The 18340-nt window shown below is 46.1% G+C and overlaps 1 protein-coding gene and 1 long non-coding RNA gene across 2 annotated transcripts in view; both read right to left on the bottom strand.

Moving 5' to 3' along the window:
* Positions 1–18340, bottom strand: part of igsf21a (immunoglobin superfamily, member 21a) — a 318346-nt gene that overhangs the window by 163564 nt on the left and 136442 nt on the right. The gene's annotated exons all lie outside the window — the stretch shown is intronic.
* On the bottom strand, positions 5622–5913 carry LOC134301555 (uncharacterized). Its single transcript, XR_010007457.1, has 2 exons — positions 5863–5913; positions 5622–5760 (listed from the first exon to the last, which is right to left on the bottom strand). It is a non-coding gene; the product is annotated as an uncharacterized LOC134301555 (long non-coding RNA).

The raw sequence follows: 18340 nt of genomic DNA, 5'->3' as shown, positions 1-18340 counted from the left end.
TTGGCAAAGTGACAGCTGTCCATGCCGAACGTTAACAGTTTGCATCAGCGGTCGTGGCGTTTATCCCCAGATACCCTCGGGGCTGGCTTTTTATTTTTTGGCTGTGAATCAAATAAAAATTTAAAGAGCATTTAAACCAAGGGCATCCTGTAGAAAACGTAATTAATATTCACTATATGGCCTAATGTATGTGGACTCTTGACCATGAATTTATGAAAATCTTATTCCAACACCCCCATCCCGCCTCATGGGATTGCTTTCCACAAGATTTCCAAATGTGTCTGTGTAAATGTGTCCATTTACCCCCAAAAAAGCAGTTGTAAGGTCAGGCAGTGATGTTGGATGACGCCCGGCTCACAATGAACATTCCAATTCTGTTATAAAGAGAGGCTTTAGGACCCAAGGATGCAGAGAAAAATTATATTTATTTACAATAAATAATAATTTTTACAAGACAAATGATAATAATGAAAATAAAAAACGGAAACTGGCAAAACAGAAAACAATTCGGGAAAGCCCGAACGGAGCCGCTGGCTTGCTGGCAACTGAAAAAGAGAAAAAGAACAGTACAAAACACAAAAGAAATAATCTACCTATGCGAGGCGTGAACCCTGGTCGCTCACTCGCAAAGCGGATGCGTATCTCACCTCGCTATCCCGTAGCTGAGAGTGATGCTGCGCCTACGCCTTATAAGGAGCGTTTAAGGAAAGCGAAACCTCAGACACTGTCCGAAGAAATCGCGCAGAATAAGGTAAACGCCTTTTAAAGCGTAAATAATCGGCTGTGTCACCAACAACGCTCTGGGAAGGAGCCGATCTAACTAAAAGAGAGAAAAGAGGTGAGGCGCGGATTCGAACCGGAGTTGTGCCGATGCCAACATGGCGTTCAAACCGCTGAGCCAAACTGGCACAGCTGAAACCAGAATCCGCTTAATGCCTTAAGGGGCTGAGGTAGTTGCAGCGAAGCGTCTAGCATAAGCCCGATGCTACTCACGTTAGCCGGGCGCCTAGCAACGCTAAAAACAAACCGCAGCTCGCGGGCTGCACCGATCGCACCGTCTTTCCCTATAAAGAGAAATAAAAACCTCAATACCTCGACCTTGCGATCTACACACCCTTGCGCCCTTTTAGCGCCGGGGGTAACCGAACTGGCCCTGATAAAGGTACAGGCTGGTGCAGTGCAGCATAACCCACCAAACAAAGACAAAAGGTGCGACACCTGCAGTCTAGCAACGCCCCCTTAAATAGGGAGCTCGCAGCTGCAGGTCGTTCGCCCTAATCAGCTGGCCTCCTATTTGAGGCCATGCTGTTCTTTGTTCTGTAACGCCTGCAACGCTGGGAACTGGTGTTACGTTCACCAGACGTCGCAGGCACCCTAACAGGACCCCCCCCTCTAGGGACAGCTCCCGAGGTCCCAAGACACGCAGACCGGTTCCTTCGGTACTCACGGATCAGTTCAGGGTCCAGGATGCGTCGAGCCGGTACCCATGAACGTTCCTCGGGGCCGTAACCTTCCCAATCCACCAGGTATTGGGTGCTGCCCTGCACTCTCCTGCTATCCAGGAGGCGGCGAACCGTAAATGCAGGGGCACCCTGGATGATACGAGGGGCGGGAGGTTGTGGGGGGGGTAAAGCTCCCCCGCTCGCGAACGGGCGAAGTTGGGAGACATGGAAGGTTGGATGCGCCTTCATCCTGGGAGGCAGCTCCAACCTATATGTCACCGGGTTTATCCGTCTAACTACCTTGAACGGACCAATGTACCTCGGTGCCAGCTTGTGAGTGGTACCTTTGACGGGGAGATCCCTCGTCGATAAGAGGACACGTTGGCCCGGCCGGAACGTTAGAGCCGGCTGCCGCCTACGGTCAGCATTGCGCTTCATGGAGCGCTGAGAGGCCAAGAGGGCCTGTCTTGCCTTCCGCCAGGCAGCGCGGCAGCGACGGATATGTTGCTGCACAGTCGGCACCGCAACCTCTTGTTCCTGATCAGGAAACAGCGGAGGGGGATAGCCAAACTGTGCCTCAAATGGTGACATACCCAATGCGGCGTGGTGCAGGGTATTGTGGGCAAATTCAGCCCACAACAACTTATCCGCCCAAGTGGCTGGATTACCTGCAGTCAGGCACCGAAGCATCTTGCCCAGATCTTGAATGACCCGTTCCGATTGCCCGTTGGACTCGGGATGATATCCCGAGGATAAGCTAGCCGTCGCGCCAAGAAGTTGGCAAAAGGCTCGCCAGCACTGGCTAATGAACTGCGGACCCCGATCCGACACAATGTCGGACGGGACCCCATGTGCTCTCACCACATGTTGCAGAACAGCCTGTGCGGTAGCCATGGCGGACGGGAGCTTGGGCATCGGAACGAAAAGGCAAGATTTAGTGAACCGGTCCACAATCACCAGTACCACCGTGAATCCCCTGGATTTTGGCAATCCTGTGACAAAATCCAGCGCCAGGTGTGACCACGGTCTTGAGGGTACTGGTAATGGATGGAGGAGCCCACGAGGACGCTCTCTTGTGCTTTTGTTGGTTGCACAGACAGCGCAGGTTCGAACAAAGTCCTTGACCTGACTCTCCATCCCCGGCCACCAAAACCTTCGGCGCAAGAACACCAGGGTCTTAGAGACTCCTGGGTGAGCCGCAAATGAGGACGCGTGAGCCCATTCAAACACCTGACGACGGACTGTTGATGGTACAAACAGCCGGTCAGGTGGACCTCCACCTGGGTCGGGCTCAACCGCTTGAGCGTCCCGAATCGTCTTAAATATGCCCCACGTTACTGGGGCAGCAATTTGACTCAGGGGGATGATAGGGTCAGGCTCAGTCTCAGGTCTGGTCGGCTCCCACTGCCTGGACAAAGCATCGGGCTTAACGTTTTTCGACCCTGGTCTATAAGACAGGGTGAAACAAAACCGACCAAAAAAAAGTGACCACCGAGCCTGACGGGAATTCATCCGCTTCGCTTGTTGGATAAACGACAGATTTTTGTGGTCTGTCCAAACAAGGAAGGGATGTTTTGCCCCCTCGAGCCAATGTCGCCACTCATCAAGCGCTAGCTTAATGGCCAAAAGCTCCTTATCTCCTACCGGGTAGTTACGCTCGGCAGGAGTTAGACGGTGTGAAAAGAAAGCACATGGGTGGAGCTTCTTTTCTGGACCCACTCTCTGGGACAATACCGCCCCAACCCCGACGTCAGAGGCATCCACTTCCACTATGAAAGGTTCCTCTGGGTCGGGCAACTGCAATACAGGAGCAGTTGTTAAGAGAGACTTAAGCCTATTGAAGGCTTGCTGGGCCTGCACCGTCCATTTAAACGGACCCTTACCTGTGAGAGCCGTCAAAGGAGCGGCGACCGTACTGAAGTTCCGAATGAATCGCCTAAAAAAGTTTGCAAAGCCCAGAAATCTTTGCACATGGCGTACGGAACTTGGAGTTGGCCAGTCCTCCACAGATTTGATTTTTGCCGGATCCATTCGCAGGGCACCTTGTGAAATTATAAACCCCAAAAAGGAAACTGATGGGGTATGGAAAATGGACTTCTCCAGCTTGACGAACAAATGATGGTCGAGCAGAAGCTGGAGAACCCGGCGAACATGCCTCACATGTTCTTCGATGGACCGGCTAAATATTAGGATATCGTCTAGGTAAACATAGACGTATCTATCAAGGGCTTCCCGCAAAGCCTCATTGATAAAGCGTTGGAAGACCGCGGGGGCATTCATTAACCCAAAGGGCATCACTAGGTACTCATAGTGTCCCGTGGGCGTAATGAATGCAGTCTTCCATTCATCCCCTCGCCGGATACGGATCAAATTATACGCGCTGCGTAAGTCAAGCTTCGTAAAAATTGAAGCCCGCTGAAGGGCTTCGAAAGCCGTGGCCATCAGCGGCAGCGGATAACGATCCTTAACCGTTATTGCGTTCAGACCTCGATAATCGATGCAGGGGCGCAAGGTTCCATCCTTCTTTCCCACAAAGAAGAATCCTGCCCCAGCTGGGGAGGACGATGGTCGGATGAACCCCTGATCGAGTGCCTCCTTTACATACTCCTCCATGGCGATCCTCTCCGGTCCCGACAGGGAGAAGAGGCGCCCCCTAGGAGGAGAAGTGCCAGAAAGCAAGTTGATCGCACAATCGAAAGGTCTGTGTGGGGGCAAGTCCCGCGCCCGGGACTTGCTAAATACCTCCTGCAGGTCATGGTACACGGGGGGCACCCGGGCCAAGTCAGGGGTCATCGCCTCAAGCGATGATGGCGCCGATGACATGCTCACTGGCAGCAGACATGCATCTTGGCACCGTGTTCCCCATGCATAGATTGACCCGGTTTGCCAATCAATTTGGGGATTGTGCTTCCTCAACCACGAGTGTCCCAAAACCACTTGGAGTTGGGGAACCTGGGTCACTAAGAATGTGATCCTCTCCTCATGACTCCCCAAACGCATCGTGAGAGGAGGCGTTTGATGCGTGATTGGACTCCCGGCCACCGCCCGGTCGTCCACGGCATGAACCACAATGGGAACTCGTAAGGGTTGAAGCTCAATCCCCAACCCATGTACCAGATGGCGATCTATGAAATTCTCCACCGCGCCTGAATCGACACAGACTTTGAGATCAGTATTCCCAGAATCCCAACGCAACGACGCCCTGAGAAAAAGACCCTGCTCAGGGATGATGGAACAGCTCGCCCTCGACTCCCTGCCACGGGAGCGGCCTACTCGTTTCAACCGAGGTCGGGCCCTCGAGGCGGAGTCGGATGGTAATGGGGCGCCCCCCCGAGTCGATCCCAGTTGCATGGGTTCTGGGTCCTGATCTCGCGACGCGGGCCGGGGCTGGCCTTGAGGCCGACAAAAGGGCGGGTGAGACCCTCGCTCCCGGGAACGTTGTCGGAGTCTGGTATCAATTGAGGTAGCTAGGAGATAGAAGGCCTTAAGAGAAGTGGGAAGTTCTCGAGTGGCCAACTCATCTTTAATTCTCTCTCCTAGACCACGGTGAAAAATGGCAACTAATGCCCCCTCGTCCCAACCGCACTCAGCCGCCAGAGTGCGAAACTCGATGACGTAGTCGGCGACTGAGCGCCCCCCTTGGGACAGCTCGAGCAAGCGCGGGCCCGCCTCCCTTCCCCCTGTGGGATGAAAGAAAGTGTCCCTCAGAGCCTCCTTAAAAGAGGACTCTGAAGAACACTCCGGAGCGTTCTGTTCCCACAGGGCAGTAGCCCACTCCAAGGCTTTGCCGGTAAGTAGAGATATAATAAACGCAACCTTGGAGCGCTCAGAAGGGAAGCGGGACAGCTGTAGCTCGAATGTGAGGGAGCATTGTAGGAGGAAGCCTCGACATTTCTTCGCCTCCCCTGAAAAACGCTCGGGGGGCGGAATGGAGGTTTCGCCTCCTACAGGAGGTGCTGGGGGAGCGGGAGAGTGGCTGAGGCTACCCGAACCGACTGCCAGAGTCGGCAACAGCTGGGCGATTTCAGTCACCCGCTGTGTCAGCTCTGACAGCGCCAGTTCGTGTCTCCCCAGTGCGACCCCCTGGTGACGAAGGACGTCAACCATGGGAGGAGTCTCTGCTGGGTCCATCTATGGTCGCACCTTTCTGTTATAAAGAGAGGCTTTAGGACCCAAGGATGCAGAGAAAAATTATATTTATTTACAATAAATAATAATTTTTACAAGACAAATGATAATAATGAAAATAAAAAACGGAAACTGGCAAAACAGAAAACAATTCGGGAAAGCCCGAACGGAGCCGCTGGCTTGCTGGCAACTGAAAAAGAGAAAAAGAACAGTACAAAACACAAAAGAAATAATCTACCTATGCGAGGCGCGAACCCTGGTCGCTCACTCGCAAAGCGGATGCGTATCTCACCTCGCTATCCCGTAGCTGAGAGTGACGCTGCGCCTACGCCTTATAAGGAGCGTTTAAGGAAAGCGAACCCTCAGACACTGTCCGAAGAAATCGCGCAGAATAAGGTAAACGCCTTTTAAAGCGTAAATAATCGGCTGTGTCACCAACAACGCTCTGGGAAGGAGCCGATCTAACTAAAAGAGAGAAAAGAGGTGAGGCGCAGATTCGAACCGGAGTTGTGCCGATGCTAACACGGCGTTCAAACCGCTGAGCCAAACTGGCACAGCTGAAACCAGAATCCGCTTAATGCCTTAAGGGGCTGAGGTAGTTGCAGCGAAGCGTCTAGCATAAGCCCGATGCTACTCACGTTAGCCGGGCGCCTAGCAACGCTAAAAACAAACCGCAGCTCGCGGGCTGCACCGATCGCACCGTCTTTCCCTATAAAGAGAAATAAAAACCTCAATACCTCGACCTTGCGATCTACACACCCTTGCGCCCTTTTAGCGCCGGCGGTAACCGAACTGGCCCTGATAAAGGTACAGGCTGGTGCAGTGCAGCATAACCCACCAAACAAAGACAAAAGGTGCGACACCTGCAGTCTAGCAACGCCCCCTTAAATAGGGAGCTCGCAGCTGCAGGTCGTTCGCCCTAATCAGCTGGCCTCCTATTTGAGGCCATGCTGTTCTTTGTTCTGTAACGCCTGCAACGCTGGGAACTGGTGTTACGTTCACCAGACGTCGCAGGCACCCTAACAAATTCATCCCAAAGGTGGGAGAGCACAATAAATTTCCTCCATACCAAACTCATCAAAACATGTTTTCTAATGACCCTAATCTCTAAATTTAGAACAAGTTACTGTAGAAACGACACTCAATGATATATGGGAATTCATAAAAAGCAGAGATACAAGTTATAAAGGCATAATAGGGCTCTAGGACTCCACCAAACCACAGTGAGAGTCATAATCTCTAAATCTAGAACAAGTTACTGTAGAAACAACACTCAGTGATATATGGGAATTCATAAAAAGCAGATAAAAAAAAGTTATAATGGCATAATAGGGCTCTAGGACTCCAGCAAACCACAGTGAGAGTCATAATCTCTAAATTTAGAACAAGTTACTGTAGAAACGACACTCAGTGATATATGGGAATTCATTAAAAAGTAGAGAAACAATTTATAAAGCCATAATAGGACTCTAGGACTCCACCGAACCACAATGTGAGTCATAGTCTCTAAATTTAGAACAAGTTACTGTAGAAACGACACTTAATGATATATGAAAATTCATGAAAAGCAGAGAAACAAGTTATAAAGGCATAATAGGGCTCTAGGACTCCACCAAACCACAGTGAGAGTCATAATCTATACATTTAGAAAATTGGAAATAGTGGCAAACCTACCCAGGAGTCCTCAATTGGCTCAACTACCCCCCTTGCCTAGGAACATTATTTTATAATGTTTAATTCTATAAGATGATCTGATCCCATTTTAAATCTATTAATTATAGAGTCGCAGGCTTGAGGGAGCAAATCTAGCACCACTTGTCTCTTGTTTAGCTCTTACATCCCACTTCTAACATACTTACAGTTTTCAAAGGCACAAAAACACTGATGTGACGGGTGGGGTGAGGTTCAGCTCAAGGCTGCAACATGAGGGAGGATATTTGAGATATTTGGGAATACACTTGAGGGATAATCAGTGGTTACACCTGTGGAGGCTAATTACCGTGTCTATTTAAACCCTGGTTTGTTCCCCTTTGGGTGCTTCCTCTCGTGTGTACTGCCAGGAGAGTCACAAAGCTAAAGAGCAAGCAAACGAAGAAGCTAAAAGCTATTATTATGTTTCTTTTGAGGGACTTGGCTGAACCTGTCATTGTTCTGGTTTTGTTTGTGTTTATGAATATACAGCCTGTTAAAGGCAAATTAGCTCCGGATTTATTTTTCCTTGCCCAAATGAACCTCTTACAAGGTTCCGTCACTACTGTGAATCCTTAAATGTAACATGCACATATTCGCCAGGCGCTGTTTTCCATCTACAAGAGACGGGGTCACGCTGAGACCAGTATCACGTACGGCAAAGGTGTTCAAATTTTCTAATTTCTGGGTTGGGGGAAAGAAGATGGGGAGCATTTTAGATACCCAGAGTTCAAGCTGTTTTAATTATATTTCTAAAATACCTCATTAGCTGGTTAACATGCCATAGTTTGGACATCCCTGGAATACGAAGATTCACACATTATTATCTGAATCAACTATCCCACATGTGGGCACCTCGACCAGCCAGCAAATGATGCAAATGCAGCAACATAATAAAATAGAATGCCTTTATTTGTCATATATACTGTACATACACTGATCAGCCATAACATTAAAACCACCTCCTTGTTTCTACACACTGTCCATTTTATCAGCTCCACTTACCATATAGAAGCACTTCATAGTTCTACAATTACTGACTGTAGTCCATCTGTTTCTCTGCATGCTTTGTCAACCCCCTTTCATGCTGTTCTTCAATGGTCAGGACTCTCCCAGGACCACTACAGAGCAGGTATTATTGGGTGGTGGGTCATTCTCAGCACTGCAGTAACACTGACATGGTGGTGGTGTGTTACTGTGTGTTGTGCTGGTATGAGTGGATTTAAACATCTCACTGTCACTGCTGGACTGAGAATAGTCCACCAACCCAAAAATATCCAGCCAACAGCGCCCCGTGGGCAGCGTCCTGTGACCACTGTTGAAAGTCTAGAAGATGACCAACTCAAACAGCAGCAATAGATGAGCGATCGTCTCTGACTTTACATCTACAAGGTGGACCAACTAGGTACGAGTGTGTAATAGAGTGGACAGTGTGTGGACACGGTATTTCAGCCTTTCAGTTGATAGACCAAAGCTCTACCCACTAGGCTATCACTGTCTCACAAGTGCTCCAGATGTCAACGGTGGTTGACATGGTTGGCTAGAACAATTTTGGCTGATTTTCTTTTTAAAGAGGCAGATGATCCACTGTGGTGACCCACATAGGGTGTATCTGTGAGCATTTGTAAGGTCCAGTTGTTAATAAGGGTCTGGCTTGTCATTAACATTCCAAGTCATCCCATCTCATTAGACATGTTTAGTGGGGTTGAGGTCAGGGCTCTGTGCAGGCCAGGGATGTTCCTTCACTTCACACCTATCAAATCATGATTTCCTAGTGCACAAAGTTGGGAGCATTTGGATTTATTTATTGATTCTATACACCTGTACATGATAGGTCTGGCTGAAACACTTGAAGTTAATAATTATTAGTGCTGTGTACATACTTTTGATCGTACATTGCATCTAGAATATAGACAGTTTAGAGGGTCTGAACAATTGAGGGTTAAGAGTCTTGCTTAAGGACCCAACAAAAGCAACCTGACAGTGGTGAGGCTTGAACCAGCCTTCTGATTACTAGTCCAGTACCTTAACCACTAGGCTACAGCTTGCCCAGATAATCGACGTCTTCCAACATAGATAACACATTCCTGTACATATCATACTGGTAATTTTCCTGAGCTATTCCTTTTTTTTTCAACCAGAGCTCATTAGCCACAACGCTACATTTGAACAGACATTACATGGGCAAATTTGCATCTGCTCGCTCTCTGTGGATGTGAGGAGAAAAGCAATGCGAGGGACACCGTTATATAAAAGGACACACTGACCACATTATCAACCGGAGCATGTCTTTATAAATTTGATCTCTGTTTCCCACAAGTTCAGTTAAGGGTGCATACGAAGGGATGTTAAGACATTTACTGGCTAGATAAAAGCATTTTTTAAAGTAATTGCATCTAATTTCACTGTGTATGCAAGTGGTCTGATAACAGCTGACTTACTTACTAGAAGCAGAAACTACCTTTTATACACAGTGGCCACAGAGTCGCCGGTTTATTATATCCTAGATAGAAATTATGCATTTGCTTATTTTTAACACTTACTAGGCATAATATTTTACAATAAATAGCACACTGATCACAATATAGAGTCATAATCTCTAAATTTAGAACAAGTTACTGTAAAGACGACACTTAATGATATATGGAAATTCATAAAAAGCAGAGAAAAAAGTTATAAAGGCATAATAGGGCTCTAGGACTCCACCAAAACACAGTGAGAGTCAAAATCTCTAAATATAGAATGAGTTACTGTAGAAACGACACTCAGTGATATATGGGAATTCATAAAAGTAGAGAAAAAAAGTTATAAAGGCATAATAGGGCTCTAGGACTCCACCAAACCACAGTGAAAGTCATAATCTCTAAATTTAGAACAAGTTACTGTAGAGATGACACTCAATGATACATGGAAATTCATAAAAGTACAGAAAAAAGTTATAAAGGCATAACAGGGCTCTAGGACTCCACCAAACCACAGTGAGAGTCATTATCTGTAAAATTAAGAAACTAGGAATAGTGGCAAACCTACCCAGGATTTTTTAGCTAGCTCAAATATACCGCTTGCCTAGGTACATTATTTTATAATATTTTATTCTATAAGATGGAAATTCATGTTAAGCAGCTCTAGGACTCCACTGAACCATAGTGAGAGTCATTATCTGTCGAATTAAGAAACTAGAAACAGTGGCAAACCTACCCAGGATTTTTCAGCTGGCTCAAATATCCCCCTTGCCTAGGAACATTGTTTTATAATGTTTAATTCTATAAGCTGATCTGATCACATTTCAAATCCATTAATTCTAAAATAATTTTATAATTAATTGCGTCTAATTTTACTGTGTATGCAAGTGCTCCGATAACAGCTGACTTATTAGAAGCAGAAATTACCTTTTATACACAGTGGCCACAGAGTCGCCGGTTTATTATATCCTAGATAGAAATTATGCATTTGCTTATTTTTAACACTTACTAGGCATAATATTTTACAATAAATAGCACACTGATCACAATATAGAAGCCCCATTGGCCTCAATCCAGCTGGATCTCTTCTTAGATACATCTCTACACGCTTTTCACATCTGGATTTAGGCAGCTTGTCTCATCCGTCATGGACAAGCCTATCAAATCTCTGTGATCTGCCTTCCTCTGGTGTCTCCATCAGGTGCTCCTATTTTTTGATTGACCATTGGGTTCTCTCTTACCTTATCTATCTGACCAGTTATTAAAGCCATGCTATGCCTTGTGACATTTGATCACAGAGCTCCACAGACTGAGGTTACTTTATGCTGCAGGATTTATCCTGACAGTTCAGTGTCAATTGTGAGCCCTTATAGACCTGTGTGTGTGTGTTTGTGTGTGTGTGTTTGTTTCATTCTGAACTACATCCAATCAATTTGAATCGCAACAGTGGGACACATCTCAAAGATAATTAAAGCAAACAGGATGCGTCCGACCAGAACTGATTTTTAATTCGTCTTCAGAAAACTCAACTTGGTCATTAAGTGCGATGAAGTGTAGATTGATAGCAAATCAAATGCCTAAAACAGTAAATAAAGGTGTCTGAATACTTTATGAATCCACTGTATATTCTGAATCTTTGAAAAGAAAAAAATCTAGACTTTATTATTTCCATAAACAATCTGACATTGTCTTGTACTCCACAATACTCTCAGATCGATTTAGGTAAGCCTGAGGCAGGCAAGTTATGGCATTTCTGGATGTTGTTGACTAACGGCTTGTGCTGTTCATAGTTTTATTGGCAACATCAAGTGTTACATAGCCAATGTGGAGATAGATTTGTCAGGATTTTTTGATTATTTAATGCACTGTAGAGGTAGAAAATACTCAAAATACACAAAATATGTTCTACAACTCAGACTCTCATACGCCAAGTATGTTTGCACATACAAGGAATTTGTTTCCAGCTGTTGGTAGCTCTCTACAATATACAGATAATACAGTATACAAAATGCTAATTATAAAAAGCTAGTAAAATTTGCATATATACAAAAAATAGCTTAAGATAAATAATAAAAATTACAGTATAAGGCAATGCAGTACAGTGGTACCTTAGTGGTACGTCATATGGTTCTGGGAGTGGCGTTGAGTTTAAAGGCGTTGAGTTTCAAGGTATTTTTTTTCATAAGGATGTATCAGAAACCTTTTAATGTGTTCCATGGTCATGTGGAACTGCATATATTTTAGGCTTATGTAAAATAATGGGGTTTATTTTTGACACAAATATAATATAAAAACACTGAAATAGAAAGCTAAACCTTGAGCTATAACACAAGTTTAAAAGTGAAACAGTGAGGAAAATCCAGCTAAACACAGATACATGTGGAGCTTTCAGAGTAAATCTGATGGTTATTCCACACAAATGCAGTTTCGTCTCATATGCATACTTTGATGACGTTTTACGTGACGCTGACATTAAATGAATACATTTTTAAAGAACAAACTGAACATGTTGAGTTTAGGGGAAGAAGAACAAGTGAAGTTTAAGAAATGTCTTGACGAAGGGCGTTGAGTTTCAAAGATTTTGCGTTTAGGGGACGTTGAGTTACAAGGTACCACTGTATATGAAAAGTGCTGTGTGGCAGCTTGGGATATAAACAACTGTGGTCCGTCTATTTCTCTACAAACCTTTTTAGCCTGCTTTCACCCTGTTCTTTAATGGTCAGGACCCCCACAGAGCAGGTATTATTTAGGTGGTGGATCATTCTCAGCACTGCAGTAACAATGACATGGTGGTGGTGTGTTAGTGTGTGTTGTGCTGGTATGAGTGGATCAGACACAGCAATACTGATGGAGCTATTAAACACCTCACTGTCCCTGCTGGACTGAGAATAGTCCACCAACCAAAAATATCCAGCCAACAGCGTCCCGTGGGCAGCGTCCTGTGACCACTGGTGAAGGTCTAGAAGATGACCAACTCAAACAGCAGCAATAGATGAGCGATCGTCTCTGACTTTACATCTACAAGGTGGACCAACTAGGTAGGAGTGTCTAATAGAGTGGACAGTGAGTGGACACTGTGTTTAAAAACTCCACTCATACCAGCACAACACACACTAACACACCACCACCACGTCACTGTAAGTGCAGTGCTGAAAATTATCCACCACCTAAATAATACCTGCTCTGTAGTGATCATGTGAGGGTCCTGACCATTGAAGAACAGCATGCAGAGAAACAGATGAACTACGGTCAGTAATTGTAGGACTATAAAGTGCTCCTGCTATGGTAAGTGGAGCTGATAAAATGGACAGGAGTGTAGAAACGAGGTGGTTTTAATGTCATGGCTGATCAGTCCCTGTATTTTAGCTCCAGCACCAAGAGTAACAGAAACACTTCTGTTAAACTGCAAATTCGTGTGACACTACAAAGACTTCCAAGTTTATGAAACACGGATAAGCGCAGCCCCACAGGAGCGTGCTGTGTATACACAAAGTGCGACGTCGCTTCCATTTCTATGGCAACCAAGGGTCAGCGTTTTCAAAATCCGAACCTTGTTTCTTTCCATGCTTGACCTAAAAAAGAAAAAAAAATGGACCGCTGTTACGCGAACGTGCCACATCTGAGTCGAGTTATATCCCTTCTGTGTCAATTAGCATGCAAGGCTAAGAGTATAACGGTAAAGCTGAGGCTGCTCAGCAGGGGCGGATTGAAACAAGACAGCGGCTGCGGCGTTCTTTCCACTCCCTCGCTCCTGAAAGCGCTACTGTGTTGACAACTCATTTGCATAGAGCTGCTGTGCATCAGTGTCAGCGGCGGTAATGGGATTTTTCGGGAGGCTTTGGCTTTGAGTCCTGAATGATAAGTTTTAATTGGAGAAGATGGTCATTGCACTACAGGTAAATAAATAAATAAATAATAACCTAGACAGGTCGTCAGTCCCGGCACGGTGGCTCGGTGGGTGGCACTGTCGCCTCACAGCAAGAAGGTCCAGGGTTCGATCCCCAGGCGGGGCGGTCCGGGTCCTTTCTGTGCGGAGTTTGCATGTTCTCCCCGTGTCTGCGCGGGTTTCCTCCGGGAGCTCCGGTTTCCTCCCACAGTCCAAAAAACATGCAGTCAGGTTAATTGGAGACACTAAATTGCCCTATAAGTGAATGTGTGTGTGTGTGTGTGTGTGCACTGCAGTGTCTCGTCCAGGGTGTTACTGTGTGCCTTGCGCCCATTGAAAAGCTGGGATAGGTTCCAGCAACACCCCCCCCTCCTTCCCGCGACCCTAATTGGATAAGCGGTTAAGAAAGTGAGTGAGTGAGGTTGCCAGTCCATCACAGACAGAGCAATGTCTTCGGACTGTGTAAGGAAACCCACACAGACACAGGGAGAACATGCGAACTTCTGAGAATTGAACCCAGGACCTTCTTGCTGTGAGGTGACAGTGCTACCCGCCGAGCCACTGTACCGCCCGCTTGTTCGACATCCTAATCCAAAACCATGGGCCATGGGCATTAATACAGTGTTAGTACAGAGTTGATGACTTGCCAGCTATACCAGGTTTCACTATTCTGGAAAGGTTTTGTACCAGATATCAGAGTGCATGTGTGGGAATTTGTGCCCATTCTGCCAACGAGCATTTCTCAAGCACTAGTGTTTAGTCTAGACCAGGGTTATTCAAACAAAAAGCCAGACAAAAATACTAATAATTAAATAAACTAATTTTAACTGGGACATAGAAAATTCACTTGTACAAGAACGCCCCCTTGTGGAGACTTTACGTTACACTTTGTAAACCTCTGTGGGACCAGATAAAAAACCCTGGCTGCAATCCGCCTTCCAATGTATCCTATAGGTGTTTAATAGGGTTAGGATCATAGAGGGCGCTGGGCAAGCCACTGGAGGTCCACATTGACTTAATGGACCTTGTTTTGTAGCCAAAAGTATGTGGACACCTGACAATCAGCATGCTCGACGTCCTACTTCAAAATCATTAATACAAATCCATTTAAATCCTTCTCTTTCCACTTTGCATGTACAACAGCTACCACTCTTTTAGAAATGGGTTTCAACAGGATTTTAGAGTGTGTCTGTGGACATTTGTGCCTTATCAGTCAAAAGGAAAAAAAACCTGGAACGTAAGGAGAACATGTAAACTTCTTAGACAGTGTCCGAACCCAAATCCTCAGGAATCGTGTTTGTGTGGCACCCACACATAATGCTAACTTAAAAATTATGGTACCACTATGGTTCCGCCCTGGGTTCGATCCCCCAGTCCGGGTTCTTTCTGTGCGGAGTTTGCATGTTCTCCCCGTGTCTGCGCGGGTTTCCTCCGGGAGCTCCGGTTTCCTCCCACAGTCCAAAAAACATGCAGTCAGGTTAATTGGAGACACTGAATTGCCCTATAGGTGAATGGGTGTGTGTGTATGCCCCGTCCAGGGTGTTACTGTGTGCCTTGCGCCCGTTGAAAAGCTGGGATAGGTTCCAGCAACGAATCCCGTGACCCTAATTGGATATGCGGTTAAGAAAGTGAGTGAGTGAGGTCACCAGTCCATCACAGACAGAGCAATGTCTTCTGACTGTGTAAGGGAGAACATGCAAACTCCACACAGATAGGACCCGTTCAATTCCGCCTGACAGTTGAACCCAGGACCTTCTTGCTGTGAGGCGACAGTGCTACCCACTGAGCCAAAGTGCCACCCACCTGTTTGACATCCTAATTCAAAACCATGGGCATTAATACAGTGTTAGTACAGAATTGCTGACTTGCCAACTATACCAGCTTTTACTATTCTGGAAGGGTTTTGTACCAGATATTAGAGTATGTGTGTGGGAATTTGTGCCCATTCTGTCAAAAGAACATTTCTTAAGCACTAGCGTTTGTCTTCCTCAGGTTAATTGGAGACACTGAATTGCCCTATAGGTGAATGTTTGTTTGTGTGTGTGTGTCTGCCCTGCGATGGACTGGCGCCCCGTCCAGGGTGTTACTGTGTGCCTTGCGCCCATTGAAAAGCTCAGATAGGTTCCAGCAACAAGCGACCCTAATTTGATAAGTGGTTAAGTGAGTGAGTTAGAGGATGCAACACTGAGGTTCAGTCTTTTAGTCTTTAATGTAGTCTTTTGTATTACGGATTTCTTTCCACCCCTCAGGGGCATACTAGTAGGTGGATTACTAACTACAACTACTATAAATTTCTCTCGGCTTCCAATAAGTGTGTATTCCTCAATGTGCTGAATTATCGTGTACATCCCAGCAGAATAACGCTTATCTACAGGGCCCATCCAGATGGAATAGCGTGTGTGATAAACTAGCGCACGGCTTTATAACTCCATCGTGTAATCACGCCTCGAGGGCTCTTTTGAATGCTCGCTTATCCTAAAATGTTTCTCCGAACGCTCGTTTATCCAGCAGGTTCCTGTGAATGCATCCTTATCTAAACCTCAAAGTCAAGACTTTGTTTGTACACAAAGCTTTAGCGCCTGATAATATTTATCACGCAGATGTCTGATAAGCCGTCTGCTGTTAGCGGGCTGTGGCGGAGAGAATAGTGTTGCATTGCAGGTACTGAATCTTTAGGAACCATTTATTTTTACACACCCCTCCATCCCCCCCCCCCACCCCCCACCCCCCAGCGCTTCTATTTTTTATTCCCTGCTAAATAGTAAACAGAATGTACCTGCTACTACTGTCTTAAAAAATACCTTCAAACCTACACTATATGGAGAAAAGTACTGGGACACCAGTATATACGTACAATGATCAGCCATAACATTAAAATCGCCTCCTTGTTTCTACACTTACTGTCAATTTTATCAGCTCCACTTACCATATAGAGGCATTTTGTAGTTCTACAATTACTGACTGTAGTCCATCTGTATTTCTGCATGCTTTGTTAGCCCCCTTTCATGCTCTTCTTCAGTGGTCAGGACTCTCACAGGACCACTACAGAGCAGGTATTATTTAGGTGGTGGATCATTCTCAGCACTGCACTGACACTGACATGGTGGTGGTCTGTTAGTGTGTGTTGTGCTGGTATGAGTGGATCAGACACAGCAATGCTGATGAAGTTTTTAAACACCTCACTGTCACTGCTGGACTGAGAATAGTCCACCAACCAAAAATATCCAGCCAACAGCATCCCGTGGGCAGCGTCCTGTGACCACTGATGAAGGTCTAGAAGATGACCGACTCAAACAGCAGGAACAGACGAGCGATCGTCTGATCGCCTGACTTTACGTCTATAAGGTGGACAAACTAGGTAGGAGTGTCTAATAGAGTGGACAGTGAGTGGACATGGTATATAAAAACTCCAGAAGCGCTGCTGTGTCTGATTCACTCATACCAGCACAACACACACTAACACACCACCACCATGTCAGTGTCACTGCAGTGCTGAGAATGATCCACCACCTAAATAATACCTGCTCTGTAGTGGTCCTGTGAGAGTCCTGACCATTGAAGAATGGCATGAAAGAGGGCTAACAAAGCATGCAGAGAAACAAATGGACTACAGTCAGTAATTGTAGAACTACAAAGTGCTCCTATATGGTAAGTGGAGCTGATAAAATGGACAGTGAGTGTAGAAGCAAGGAGGCGGTTTTAATGTTATGGCTGATTAGTGTATATACTGGTGTCCCAATAAGACACAGCAATGCTGCTGGAGTTTTTAAACACCTCACTGTCACTGCTGGACTGAGAATAGTCCACCAACCAAAAACATATCCAGCCAACAGCGCCCCGTAGGCAGCATCCTGTGACCACTGATGAAGGTCTAGAAGATGACCAACTCAAACAGCAGGAACAGACGAGCGATCGTCTGATCGTCTGACTTTACGTCTACAAGGTGGACAAACTAGGTAGGAGTGTCTAATGGAGTGGACAGTGAGTGGACACGATATTTAAAAACTCCAGCAGCGCTGCTGTGTCTGATCCACTCAGACCAGCACAACACACACTACCACACCACCACCATGTCATCGTCACTGCATGACCGAGCCAGACATGAAGGAAAGCTTGGTTCAAAGACCTCAGCCCTACATCAGTGCCCATGAATACAAATGCTGTCATCTTTTAACTGAATGGGCACAAATTCCCACAGACATACTTCAAAGTCTTGTGAGAAGCTCAAGGTCAGGTGTATATCGAATACTTTCGGCCATATAGTGCATGTTTCCATAATCAGTCCGCAGTACTTGTCTAAACAGAAATGTAGGTTATTCCTGCCTTGTGCACAGTGTTATCCGGTGGAACTGGACCCGCCGCAACCCTGACCAGGATAAAGCAATTGGTAGAAATGTGTACCAACCCACACAAAGACAAAAGTAGCACATCTGAATCGAAGGATCACGCCACAACACCCATGATTCTTGTTGCTGTGTACTGTGCTACTCATTCGTTCGTTAAGTCAGCTGTATAAGCTGCATTAACCTGATCAGGCTCACGGTGGATCCAGAGCCCAAACAGCAACACAAGCTCGAATCACTCATCTAGGGACAATCAACCAACGGTTGTGCTTAGTATCCATGTGATTATCACATGCAAGCGTATGTACAGTATGATTAATATTGCCCAGCTGTTATACAACATATGGCCAAAAGTATGTGAACACCTGACTGTGAGCTTGTTGTACATGG

The sequence above is a fragment of the Trichomycterus rosablanca genome, chromosome 24 (genome assembly GCF_030014385.1).
Source record: "Trichomycterus rosablanca isolate fTriRos1 chromosome 24, fTriRos1.hap1, whole genome shotgun sequence".
Taxonomy (NCBI): Eukaryota; Metazoa; Chordata; class Actinopteri; order Siluriformes; family Trichomycteridae; genus Trichomycterus; species Trichomycterus rosablanca.
Note: the sequence above shows the minus strand (reverse complement) of the source record. Positions and strands in the feature narration are given on the sequence as shown.